We start from the raw sequence: 14,842 nt of genomic DNA, 5'->3' as shown, positions 1-14,842 counted from the left end.
TTTGCGGACCAGAGGTCTATGGATTGCTTTAAAGCTGCATTAATGCTAATTGGTGAAGTTTGGGAAGGAGGCGCTTTGGAGTTAGTCGATAAAAAAGACATACCGGCTAAACCTAGAGCACATGCATGGATACCGGCAAACCCTCCTGATCCTGAGTCAATACTAGAGAGACTAAAAGAATATAACCCAGATCTTCCAACCGCCGATTGGAAGGTTGGTCGTTTGGATGAGGTGGATGGACCAAGACGACATGCGGTGTTTATATTAAACATAGAGTCGCTGCCACATCTAGCCCAGATCCAAGGACGTGTAAGTTATGGCTTTCATGATATCCATATGAAGGTATACAAAAGCGATCAGCCAAAGGATTCCGAAACGGACAAGCCTCCGGTAGAGTCAGCAGTGAAAAAATCTCCTGGCGAAGCCGAAGGAGACATAAAACCTGCAGACTATGGCGAAAATCATATGCGGAAAGTTTCTACAGGCTCAAACCTCACCAAAGCTGAACCGCGGATTGTTGCGAGAGTCACCGAGATCTGTGAAGAGGAAGCCCTTGATGACTCAATTGAAGCGGCTGATGTGACGGTGGTTGAAAATTTGGATGGTTCTACGGTTCCTGGCAAAACCACTTTTCGACAAAAAGTTTGAAACTCTAATTCCCAACAGTGAGGCGTGGTGTACACAAACCCCGGGGAATAAAAGATATATAGATTTCTATACTGATGGATCCAAATTGAATGGACAAGTGGGGTTCGGAGTATATTCTAAAGATCTGGAAATTCGAATAGCGAAAAGATTACCTAATCACTGTAGTGTTTTTCAGGCTGAAATATTGGCAATAAGAGAGGTGGTGAATTGGCTGAGAAGTAATGTTCCAACAAATATTGACATTAATATATACTCAGACAGTCAACCTGCAATAAAATCCTTGGACTCTGTGTTCCTTAACTCGAAAACGACCATAGACTGCCGCAAATCTCTCAACGAGATGGCTGAGCAGTACAATATTCACCTAATATGGGTGCCTGGCCATAGGAACATACCGGGGAACTGCGAAGCAGATGTGTTAGCAAGGCTAGGAACTACCTTACATATTCCAGGGGAACTAGAATCTGTTGGTATGCCTCTGGCCACCTGCAGGCTCTTACTGCGTGAGAAGGCTGTTATGATGGCCAATATTCGATGGGAGAATTGGAAGGGTTGTAACGACACCAAGCAAATATGGCCCCATTTAAACTTAAACCGCACACTAGATATGCTAGTGTTCTCAAGGCATAGCACTCCTGATATCCGCTATAACGGGTCGCTGCCTGATAGGCGAATTTGAAAAAACTATTTGTGCGAAGTATAATGACTATTGTATAAGCTGTCATGATGTGGAGGAAAAGGAATCAATTAAACACCGCTTGTGTGAGTGTCCTGCTTTTTGTGTAAGGCGTAAGCGAATTTTGGAAAACGTTAACTGGAAAACGTTAACTTAAGCAGTTTGTTAATGTTTTTGGAGCAATCTGGTTGGTTCAACAAAAGTAAATAATAGAGAAGGTTCAGTTGTTAAGACTAGAAGTGCCCATATGTAATAGGTACTTTTAGTTAAATGTGGTATCACAATAGACTGAATAGTCTAAGTGAGCCTGAAATTTAATCGGGCTGCCACTTTAACCTAACCTACAGGGAACACAACAGCTAAAGAGATGAATTATTGAACAATTTGCAAGCATTTTTGCATGCTAATAATGTTGTCGTTAATATGTTTAACATAAAACAACATTGGAACTAATGCCATCGGATACGCACAAATTTGTAATAAGAGCGGATGATACCCCAATAGGTGAACATGATGTTGCTGCAATTATTGTTGGCGATCCAACTAAATCATTGTCGTTAAACGAAGAAGGAATATCATGTATCGTGTAAACGATTATTGGCAAGGGCAAGACGGACACGACGTCACGTTGAAGATGGTCGATCTAATTACAGGTACAGTATTCACACACTAATTATTGCTATTATTGGTTTCCATTAACAATTCATTTAATTTTGCATTTTCAGGCGTATCAACGAATAAAAATCTAAGCGCAATGAATTACTATGCGTATCATATGATGATTCGGACGCATGAGGAGAGTGTCATTCTGAAGTGCCGTCGGCTATTCCAACAATTCGCTGTATGTCAAAGTCGAGACCGAACGTTTAGGGTTCATCCGATTCAATCAGGTAAAGCTACCATCTGAGGACTGTATAACAGGTTGGCTGATAAGTCCCCGGTCTGACACATAGATGGCGTCGCTAGTTTAAATCCATATTATTTTTATATAGTACCAACCTTCAAATGATTCGCGTCATAATTTGACGTCTGTATGTAAATTAGTTTGTGAGATAGTGCGTCTTTTGTGAAGCAACTTTTGTTATTGTGAAAAAAATGGAAAAAAGGAATTTCGTGTTTTGATAAAATACTGTTTCCTAAAGGGAAAAAATATGGTGGAAGCAAAAACTTGGCTTGATAATGAGTTTCCGGACTCTGCCCCAGGGAAATCAACAATAATTGATTGGTATGCAAAATTCAAGTGTGGTGAAATGAGCACGGAGGACGGTGAACGGAGTGGACGCCCGAAAGAGGTGGTTACCGACGAAAACATCAAAAAAATCCACAAAATGATTTTGAATGAACGTAAAATGAAGTTGGTCGAGATAGCAGAGGCCTTAAAGATATCAAAGGAACGTGTTGGTCATATCATTCATAAATATTTGGATATGTGGAAGCTCTGTGCAAAATAGGTGCCGCGCGAGCTCACATTTGACCAAAAACAACAACGAGTTGATGATTCTGAGCGGTGTATGCAGCTATTAACTCGTAATACACCCGAGTTTTTCCGTCGATATGTGACATGGCTCCATCACTACACTCCTGAGTCCAATCGACAGTCGGCTGAGTGGACAGCGACCGGTGAACCGTCTCTGAAGCGTGGAAAGACTCAAAAGTCCGCTGGCAAAGTAATGGCCTCTGTTTTTTTGGATGCGCATGGAATAATTTTTATCGATTATCTTGAGAAGGGAAAACCCATCAACAGTGACTATTATATGGCGTTATTAGAGAGTTTGAAGGTCGAAATCGTGGCAAAACGGTCCCATATGAAGAAGAAAAAAGTGTTGTTCCACCAAGACAACGCACCGTGTCACAAGTCATTGAGAACGATGGCAAAAATTCATGAATTGGGCTTCGAATTGCTTCCCCACCCACCGTATTCTCCAGGCCCCCAGCGACTTTTTCTTGTTCTCAGACCTCAAAAGGATGCTCGCAGGAAAAAAAAAATTTGGCTGCAATGAAGATGTGATCACCGAAACTAAGGCCTATTTTGAGACAAAACCGAAGGAGTACTACTAAAATGGTATCACAAATTGGAAGGTCGTTATAATCGTTGTATCGGTCTTGAAGGGAACTATGTTGAATAATAAAAACGAATTTTGACAAAAAATGTGTTTTTCTTTGTTAGACCGGGGACTTATCAGCCAACCTGTTATATGGGATATGTTCGATACCAGCACTGTCGTCCGGATTAACTTATAGTCTGGACGGCGTATAAGTGAGCCTGAAATATCGGGCTGCCACAATATCTAGCCTAACCTAATCTAGTGTCCCTCAGGTCTGCTTAGGTCCTCCTCCCAGAGTCCTTGATGAAAGCGAGACTACTCCTCAGACTGCAGTTTAGCAAATCGGTAAAAAATCGGGAAGAAATAAGAACCCAATATCTTATTTCTTCTAAAAGATAATGCTGCAGCCTCAGAGTCTAGACACAACTTACAAATATCCTCATTCGTTAGACCAATCCTTACTGTTTAGATTTCTAAACATGTACTGTCTGTGGTATGTGCATTTAGGGTAGATAAGGTTTATGGCAGACAATTAAAATAAAAATGAAAACGCATTACATATGCAGCGGTGGCTGATAACGCACTAATGTGCTACACATGCGTGGCCATATAATCTTATCTAAGGGGTAACAAATACAAGATAGTGTATATAATATAAGCATTTGTTTATCTTTACTTTTTAAGAATATTTACATTGTAGCTAGTTTAAGATTAAGGTTGAATATTTTGTTCAATAAATTAGTGACTTACAACCACCACTCAATCGTTTAAGAAGTTATTTTTATTTCATTACATTTTGGTCCTTCGAACCGGATTGAGTTTCCCCCACCCGCGGTAAGAAACTCAAATGGTAAAATCGTGCACACTTGTGTTCATGTGGGAACCCCGTTCTGTGTGCAGGTAATTTTAAAGTTTAAATGTTCTTTACTAAGGGGTAAAGAACAAGCAAATATTGAAGGTTTGAGCGACTTACAACAACTCAACGCGTAAAGTATTATTTCTTTAAATTTGGTCCTTCGAGCCGGATAGAGTTTTCCCCCACCCGCGGTAAGAAACTCAAACGGTAAAATCCTGCACACTTGTGTTCATTTGGGAACCACGTTCTGTGTGCAGGTAATTTTAAAATTTAAATGTTCTTTACTAAGGGGTAAAGAATAAACAAATATTGAAGGTTTGAGTTACTTACAACAACACAATAGTGTAGAGACTATAATTTCTTTACACTTACTATTAACGGCCTCACCTCCTCTCTGTGCATCGTCATTAGTATTCGAGAGTTTCTATTGCTATTATTTTCGTCCCATACCTGTTTTGTTTTCTCGCACCTACAAAAGAAGCCCAACGTCCCATCCATAAGTTATCATATTTGCCATTTATTCTGTATATACAAAGAAAACGAAAGAAAAATGTCCGTGGTGACGTTATTTGTGCCGCGTTTTTTTAGCACGTAGCTCATTAATTTCCTATAATGCCATAATGTCTAGGTACCCAACACGTAGTTATATTATGCTGTTCGGTGAGAACGGTAAGCTCTCCCATGGTCTTTATTGCTGCATGACTATCGACGAAAATGCTTATATCTCATCTAAATAGCAGCCTAATCGATAGAAGTTTTGCAGCTTTTGCAATACCCAGCAAAAAAATTGGAAGTTCTTCCGAAGGCACAACTTTAAAAGCACTTCCAGAAGATGCACTCCCAATGATGTTCTTTATTTTAACTACCTAGGAAGTTATTCTAATTCAATTTTTTATAACTTGGTTTTTTCATACTTTTAATGGGTAATATTAAATTTTTGGTTTCAAATAGGTTAAAAACAGAGTAAGAATTCATAAAATGGTAAAAATCATTTAAATTTTGTCGAAAAAATGCTAAATCCAATCTGAAAAAATTGTGAATTTTTGAAAATATTTGGGGTCAAACGTTTCCGACAAGCGTTAGAATTCATTAAAAATTATAAAAACTTATAAAAATTATTCATTTAACAAAATATCACAAATTTTTTATTTACATCCAAAACATTGAATTCGGATCACACCTAAAGAAGTGATGCAAATTCAGTGCAACGGCTGTTGAAATGGAGGACTTCCGTCCTATGACAAGCTCATGTTAAATTCATCACTTCTGCATCAATTTTGCACCACTTCCGGATCCAAAAAGAACATTTTCATTACTTTTTTGGCGACGCTTTTTTTGCTGGGTAGTGAATATCCCCGTCTGCATATATCCAGCCACCCGACGTGTCATTCGTATGTTCCCAGCAAAAAAATTTGGAAGTTCTTCCAAAGGCACAAAAAGCACTTCCAGAATATGCACTCCCAATGATGTTCTTTATTTTAACTACTCAGGAAGTTCTTTTAATTCAATTTTTTATAACATACTTTTTTCATATTTTTAATGGGTAATTTCAACTTTTTTTGTTTCAAATAGGTTAAAAACAGAGTAAGAAGTGATAAAATGGTACAAATTATTTAAATTTTGTCGAAAAAAAATGCTAAATGCAATCTGAAAAATTTTTAATTTTTTAAAATATTTGAAGTCAAACGTTCCCGAGAAGCGTTAGGATCCATTAAATATTATAAAAAATTATAAAAATTATTTATTTGACAAAATATCACAGAATTTTTTAATTTACATCCAAAACTTTGAATTCGGATCACACCTAAAGAAGTGATGCAAATTCAGTGCAACGGCTGTTGAAATGGAGAACTTCCGTCCTATGACAAGCCCATGTTAAATTCATCGCTTCTGCGTCAATTGTGCACCACATCCGGCTCCAAAAAGAACATTTTCATTACTTCTTTGGCGGCGCTTTTTTTGCTGGGTTATTCAATGCGCATCCAAAAAACAGAGGCCATTACTTTGCCAGCGGACTTTTGAGTCTTTCCACGCTTCGGAGACGGTTCACCGGTCGCTGTCCACTCAGCCGACTGTCGATTGGACTCAGGAGTGTAGTGATGGAGCCATGTTTCATCCATTATCACATATCGTCGGAAAAACTCGGGTGTTAACAGCTGCAATCACCGCTCAGAATCATCAACACGTTGATGTTTTTGGTCAAATGTGAGCTCGCGCGGCACCCACAGAGCTTCCGCACATTCAAATATTTATGAATGATATGACCAACACGTTCCTTTGATATTTTTAAGGCCTCTGCTATCTCGATCAACCTCATTTTACGGTCATTCAAAATCATTTTGTGGATTTTTTTTGATGTTTTCGTCGGTAACCACCTCTTTCAGACGTCCACTGCGTTCACCGTCCTCCGTGCTCATTTCACCACACTTGAATTTTGCATACCAATCAATTATTGTTGATTTCCCTGGGGCAGAGTACGGAAACTCATTATCAAGCCAAGTTTTTGCTTCCACCATATTTTTTCCCTTCAGGAAACAGTATTTTATCAAAACACGAAATTCCTTTTTTCCCTTTTTTTCACAATAACAAAAGTTGCTTCACAAAAGACGCTCTATCTCACAAACTCAAATTTTGACACGAATCATTTGAAGGTTTGTACTATATAAAAATAATATGCATTTAATACTAGCGACGCCATCTACGTATCAGACCGGGGACTTATCAGCCAACCTGTTATTGGCCACGCTATAAGTTAAGTCCGAAGGCATACTGCTGCATGTTTATGGGATCGATAACAACTTTTACCCATTATTTAGTCATCGCCGACAATTCGTGTCGGTAGGCCACACTGTAAGATTCTTTACAAACACAGACATTCCGTCCGGCAAAAGTTATAGTCTGGACCAGGGATCCGGAGCGGAGCGTGGAGCGGAGCGGAGCAAGCCCTTTTTTTGCCGGAGCGGGAGCGGCATTTCTAAAATCCGGAGCGGAGCGGTTTCCAAATGAAAAACCGCTCCGCTCCGAATAAAATATAACTTGAATGAATTGTGTAACTTTGAAATTACACTGTGTAGGTAATTTCAAATATAGCTAGTACTTAGCGTAGTGTGAGTAAAGGTGTAAAATGTACGATATGTATTTTTGTACGTACGTACATTGGGGAAAACACAACGTGTTTTTTAGTAATTGTTTTCAAAAACGGCAAATGTCAAAATGTATCTCTAGTATGTGTTGTAAAAGTAACAACAGTACATTCGATCAATTTCATCCCGTATTACTACAAAGATGTTTGTAATGAACGTCAAATAAATGCAATTAAGCGATCTTATTTATATTTAATTTTTTAGTTTTCTACACTGAAAAAAATATTGTCGTGAAGTCAAAGATTTCATGTCCTTAGAATAAAAATGCAAATTTTGCTTAGCATGGAAGACGCATTTCTCTAAAATAAAGTGTTTTTCCTTGTCCAAATGCCAATAAACTTTTGAATGAAGTTGTAATGTCCTTATAATTAAGTGATTTTACTTAAAAATGTGTATCATAACATGAAAGATAAAATTTTTGAGGTAAGGTCAACGTGAATTAATAATTGAGAAAAATTCTTTAAAATTAATAAAATTGTCTTTAAATTTGTTTCCTTTTTGCATCTTGCCTACAATGCAAAAAATCGTTAAAAAATAAGACATGTTTTTCAACACTTTATTTTAAAGACGCTTTTTACTTGAAACATAGCATAATTTCTACTGGAAGTCGAGTCTTAATATGGAAAATAAAATTGTCGTTAACTCGTTTTTAAAGGATTTTGATAACAACTGACGAAAAAAATCTAAAAAAATGAAAAATTAACATTTGCTTCCTAGAAGCAAGTACATAACCCCCAAATTTAAAAGAGAACTGCGTCTTTAAAGTATCCTTACTTGTATTCTCCGCTTCTTTGGCTCGGAATTAATACCCAAACTGTTAAAGTAAAGACAAAATGTTTGGAACCGGGCATGTTTTTTTTCAGTGTAAGGACATTCATATTTGCTTTACTATTGCACTATATCCTAGCATTCTCTTATTTCTGATATTAGTTCTCGAAAATTTAATTAAAATTATGGATAGTTTCAATTTTGGTTGAAAAATGTGCGCATATACATTTATTTTAACTTTTTCTCACATTGAAAACTAATGACTTGATTTGTATTATTGCATGTTATCTACTTTTTTTGAGAACGAACATTTCTTAAAAACGCTGTTCGAAAATGTATTTTTGCAATAAAGGGGAAAAAAGCGAAATTAGGTAACACTAGATCTGAGTAAGAATATTCGTAGGTATACCACGGACTGATTTCGATGGAGGTTGTTGCAAACATAAACATACACACACACATTACAAATATAACAAAACCTCTTTCGGAGAGTACCCAGTCAGAAATTTACGATGGTTATAAATATTGAGCGTTGTAACAGCGTTGGAAGCCAACGTTGAAACAACGCTTGCTAAACAAATTAATTGACGGTTTTTAAATAGTAAATTTTCCATAAAACTATCGTTGAAAATGCATGTTCCATCAATGTCCAATGGTTTTTAATGAGTAATGGATGTATTATTATTGATATGAATTGATTTATAATAGGATAATGTTCCTTTATCATATAAAGTGAATATGTAATCATATAAAGTGAATATGTACATTAACAGTGAAACCACTAGGAACAACAATTTTGGTTAATTTTACAAATGAGGCAATTGTAGAAAGTTTTAACTAAACTAAACTCGCCAAAACCCTAATAAAGGGTGATTCTTTTGAGGTTAGGATTTTCATGCATTAGTATTTGACAGATCACGTGGGATTTCAGACATGGTGTCAAAGAGGAAGATGCTCAGTATGCTTTGACATTTCATCATGAATAGACTTACTAACGAGCCACAACGTCGAATTTTCAGTGAATGGGCCCTAGAAAAGTTGGCAGAAAATCCGCTTTTTTATCGACAAATTTTGTTCAGCGATGAGGCTCATTTCTGGTTAAATGGCTACGTAAATAAGCAAAATTGCCGCATTTGGAGTGAAGAGCAACCAGAAGCCGTTCAAGAACTGCCCATGCATCCCGAAAAATGCACTGTTTGGTGTGGTTTGTACGCTGGTGGAATCATTGGACCGTATTTTTTCAAAGATGCTGTTGGACGCAACGTTACGGTGAATGGCGATCGCTATCGTTCGATGGTAACAAACTTTTTGTTGCCAAAAATGGAAGAACTGAACTTGGTTGACATGTGGTTTCAACAAGATGGCGCTACATGCCACACAGCTCGCGATTCTATGGCCATTTTGAGGGAAAACTTCGGAGAACAATTCATCTCAAGAAATGGACCGGTAAGTTGGCCACCAAGATCATGCGATTTGACGCCTTTAGACTATTTTTTGTGGGGCTACGTCAAGTCTAAAGTCTACAGAAATAAGCCAGCAACTATTCCAGCTTTGGAAGACAACATTTCCGAAGAAATTCGGGCTATTCCGGCCGAAATGCTCGAAAAAGTTGCCCGAAATTGGACTTTCCGAATGGACCACCTAAGACGCAGCCGCGGTCAACATTTAAATGAAATTATCTTCAAAAAGTAAATGTCATGGACCAATCTAACGTTTCAAATAAAGAACCGATGAGATTTTGCAAATTTTATGCGTTTTTTAAAAAAAAAAAGTTATCAAGCTCTTAACAAATCACCCTTTATAAGTACTTATTTATCGCCTGATTGAAGAAATTTTGTTAGACATAATTACTTTTTTTTTCACATGTTAAGGTGAGTATTAACTTCGAGTTTAGCCGCTTAAATCGCTAAAGTGAAAACTAAATCAGTAAGAAAAATGCATAAAATTATACATATTTGTTGCAAATTTTATTATAACTTGGTGGGGAAAAGCCCAAAGCAAATTTTCACAAAGTTTGTATTCCTTAAAACGGATTATTAAAGAAAAGTAATCGTGATAAAATGACGATTTTAGCGGCGTAAGGTAGGTATTAAGTTCGAATTTAGACGCTAAAATCGCAAATTTTTCACGATTACTTTTCTTTAACAATCCATTTTAAGGAATATAAACTTTGTGAAAATTTTCTTTGTACTATTCCCCATCAAGTTATAATGAAATCTGTAACAAATATGCACAATTCTATGCCTTTTAAGATTTAGTTTTCACTTTAGTGAAAAAATGCGTCACTTCGAAATAAGAAAATAAAATAAAGAATAAATATTGGTAAAATGTCTCAAAATCTTAACAAAAAGAAAATTAACACCCTTGGTACAACTGAAGGTAAGAAAAATGTCGTGCAATAAAGAATTCATTTCTTTATATTTTCAATTTGTTTCTACAGACACTAATAAAAGGTTGGACTCCATTGGAACGATGCCTTTCGTAGGAAAGAATCAAGCAAAGCGACAAAAGCTAAAACACAGAAGAGGTACATTTCGAAATCCTGAATTTATATAATTGTTTTAATTCATTTTCCACTTTACAGATGCTATAGACGATAATTTGGACTTTTTTTCGAGACGGAGGATCACAGTATGCCATCCCATTCCGTAAATAAGGATGACGAGAGTAAGGAAATGTATTTCGCCCAATAGAGGCCATTATCAACAAATGTTATTCTTTATCTTTCTATGTAGCTTCATTCAGGGATGAAGTTAGAAGAGACTTAAGGGCTATTAAGGACGAAATTGGAGAGATAAGAAATGAGTTGAAGAATGAAATTTGCAGTTTACGGAGGAAGTTTACTTTATAACTTCAAAAAATGGAGGAGTCTATTATTTCCAGCGTTAACACCATGTTAAATAACCATATTAAAATAATTTTTTTACCAATTACAAATGTCAATCTTAATTATGTATTTTTCCTATTAATTGTTAAGTTTTCTGATGTTCCTTTGTAAAGTGTAAAACACTAATATAAATATAACAATAAAATATTCAACGTATTTTGTTTTGTTTCAATAGCGGTTTTAAGATACTGTAAAATTATAATTCTAACCCTCCTAAAGCATTCTAGAAACAATTGGAAAGACGTATGAAATGTTGTTTTTCAGTGCTTTTTAATGGTTGTAAAAACCATCGATACACCGTATAACGATGTTATCATTTTGGGGTTGTCAAAGCGTTCGTTAAACCATCGGAAAAGCGTTAAACCATTGAAAACGTTGTTAAATACAATCGATACACCGTGGAATGATGTTATCATTTTGGGGTTGTAACAACGCTTTTTCCCACCGTCTATCAACCGTTCACAACGCTTTTACGCTTTTCCGATGGTTTTTTCTGACTGGATAGTTACTTCTACTCTGTGTATAGACTTTCAATTCCAATCAGCGTTGCCGTTTTGGTCCGATCGGACCAAAATTGGTCCAAAAGATTTCTAATTTTTAAATTTGGTCCGATGGTCGGACCAAACAGAATTTGGTCCATTTTCATAAATTTGGTTTCTATCACATATTAAATAGTAGATGGTGCACCGCAAAGAATATTGTCGGGAGGCCAAATATTTCACATGCTTAAAATACGAATACTAATTTTGCTTAGAATAGAAGACGTTTTTCTCTGAAATAAAGTTTTTTCCTTGTCTAAAAGTCTCTAAACTTTTCAATGAAGTCTGTTTGTCCTTATAGCTAAGTGATTCGACATAAAAATGTGTATCCTAATATGAATGAAAATTTTGCTTTAATGAAGTCAAAATGGATTTAATATTTCTGAAAATAATCTTCAAAATTAATAAAATGTTTCAACACATTGTTTTAAAGTCATTATACCCTAAACCACATAGTGGTTAGGGTATAATAAGTTTGATCTGCCATAAAATGTGCCTACCAGAAATATTGATTTTAAATCGCATAAAATATATACCGATCGACTCAGAATCACCTCCTGAGTCGATCTAGCGCTTGGTGTCCGTCCGTCTGTCCATGTATTTGTTGTTCACAGGATTCCGGCCGCAAATATTAACCGATTATGATGAAATTTGGCACAAGGACGAACGCTATTGAATTTGGAAGAAATCGGATCAAATTTAGATATAGCTCCCATATTTCGGCAAATGGGGTCACGCTGTGGTTTTTTTCAAACGGATCGTCGCCAAATTTGGCAAAAGGTAATCTTTTTCATCGCCCTTCAAGTCTGCAAAATTTCATCCAAATCGGTACAGATTTAGATATAGCTCTCATATATGTATCGCCCAATTTTCACAGATTTAGCTATAGCTCCCATATATATGTAAATTTGGCCATAAAACCCTTATTTATCAACTGATCTTACTCAAAGTTTGCTAAATGTAATCTTCTATAGCACTAACTATATGTGCGAAATATCATCGAAATCGGTTCAGATTTAGATATAACTCTCATATATATGTATAGCCCGATTTTCCCAAATTTGGCCATAGAACCCTTATTTACTAACCGATCTTACTCAAAGTCAACTATAGTACTAACGGTATGTGCAAAATTTAATCGAAATCGGTTCAGATGTAGATATAGCTCCCATGTATGTATCGCCCGATTTTGAAAAATTCGCCCCTAATAACCTTATTTTTGACCGTAGAGGCCTCATTTCTTAACTGATCTTTCTCAAATTTTGCACAAGGTAACCTTTTGTGGTATTAATTAAACCCGCAAAATATTATGCAAATTTGTTCAGATTATATAATTATATAATATACTATAATTTTCTGGAAGAGGAGCGGAGCGGAGCGATTTTTTTTTCTCTCGGAGCGGAGCGTGGAGCGGAGCGTTTTTTTCTCCGGAGCGGGAGCGGAGCGTAGCGAAAAAAATGGACCGCTCCGGATCCCTGGTCTGGACGACACATTAGTCTATTCAGTCCATTGTGATATAACCGTTGTGAACTTCTTTCTGACCTGAGGGACATTACAGTCAAGAAGGGTAGAGAAAAGTAGTTTTAAGCACGAAATCCGTTTCATACGGATTGGAGTCATCCTCCATAACCTAACCTAAATTAGCATAAAATGTGTTAAAATGTACACACAGAAAACAGATAGGTTGAAAATCGATTATTGTAACGAAAATTCTACATTTACAATCAAATCACAATTGTGTCATTCATTTTACTTTATTTACAATCGTTATTTCGTTCCTTCTACCATTTGTCGTTTGTAATACAAGACAGTTGTCTAAACTAAATGCCTCTCTTTTGAAAAATTTTGATCGAATTCGATAGGCACAACCAACCTTGTTTCGTTTGGTACTCACAGCCAAATTCCTTTGAATATATTTTTGAAACGTCAATAAAATTATTACCATCAACGTTGAAGTATAGTGTGTTTTTTTAATAGCAAATAACTACAACTGAAAACGAAATATTTCTTATTCGTTTCGAAGTTTATCTGCCTCATCCGTGGACTGCCTATAAAATATTGTCGCGAACAACTCGCGCCGTGCGAAACTGGCCTTAGTAGACTATATTGGCTGTGAAACTAAAATAATACACAGCAATATTGGCTATATTGCAAACAAATAGCTTCAGGGTACTCAATGCTACGGTGCGCATCCTCAATATGGAATAATTTCATTGTGTTTAACACGGCGGCTCTGAAGAAATCCATCTCTACAACTGCCTTATATATATGAAACCCCAAGAAAGTGACCATCGGGGATAGGTTCGTATGTCGTTTTTAAAACTCCACACTAATTTCTTTACTTAATTTATTGTGTGTTTTAGTTCGGACTAGAGGTGTGCGAGTGACACGAAGTTTTCGTGACACGCGTGAGTCACGTGATTCGTGAATGAAATTTTGACCAAATCACGTGAATGTGCGTGAATGGGACTGAACAAAAATGTGTCGTGTGTGATCGTGCGTGAACATCAAATTCTGTTCGTGAATGTGCGTGAGTAATTTTTTTTCAAAATCACGCTCACGACAAAATTCACGTTCACGAAAAAATTCACATTCACGAAAAATTCACGCTCACGACAAAATTCACGATCACGAAGAAATTCACGTTCACGAAGAAATTCACATTCACGAAAACTTCACACTCACGATGACATTCACGTTCACGAAAAAAATCACGTTTACGAAAAATTCACTCTCACGAGAAAATTCACGTTCACGAAAAATTCACTCTCACGAGAAAATTCACGTTCACGAAGAAACTCACATTCACGAAAAATTCACACTCACGATGAAATTCAGCCTCACGAGAAATCACGAACCTATTCACGCTCACGACAAATTTTATATCTACAAAAATGTCTTGCTCACGATAAAAAGTATGTATGAAATATCTGTATTGGACTTCATACTAGATTTCATTAAAAACGACATTTTCATTATTCATGTTTCGCAGCTAAAATTTATTTTTTAATAATTAGCTTTAAAAAGTAAGATTTACTCAAGTATATTTTACTAAAATTTTTAACATGTACACAGTTTCATGGGGTTAAATTTTAAATCCTATGAACATAGTGTACTCAATGAACTATTTGAAATATATGACGCATATTAAGCAAAATGTCCAGTATCGATACTGCTTTCATTTTTATATCGAAAAATTCTGAATAATGTGTTGGGGTATAACTGACGTCGTCATTCCGGTTGTAACACATTGAAATACTGCTCTCATACAGAATAATAT

At 36.3% G+C, this 14,842-nt stretch overlaps 1 protein-coding gene and 1 pseudogene across 2 annotated transcripts in view; one reads left to right on the top strand and one right to left on the bottom strand.

Moving 5' to 3' along the window:
• The window catches only part of hfp (Poly(U)-binding-splicing factor hfp), a 244,271-nt gene that overhangs the window by 143,753 nt on the left and 85,676 nt on the right, over positions 1 to 14,842 (bottom strand). The window lies entirely within an intron of this gene.
• LOC142237708 (uncharacterized) lies at positions 1,777 to 10,621 on the top strand (annotated as a pseudogene).

This window comes from Haematobia irritans, chromosome 5, assembly GCF_050003625.1.
Source record: "Haematobia irritans isolate KBUSLIRL chromosome 5, ASM5000362v1, whole genome shotgun sequence".
Taxonomy (NCBI): domain Eukaryota; kingdom Metazoa; phylum Arthropoda; class Insecta; order Diptera; family Muscidae; genus Haematobia; species Haematobia irritans.
This window is presented reverse-complemented; position numbering and strand designations above follow the sequence as displayed.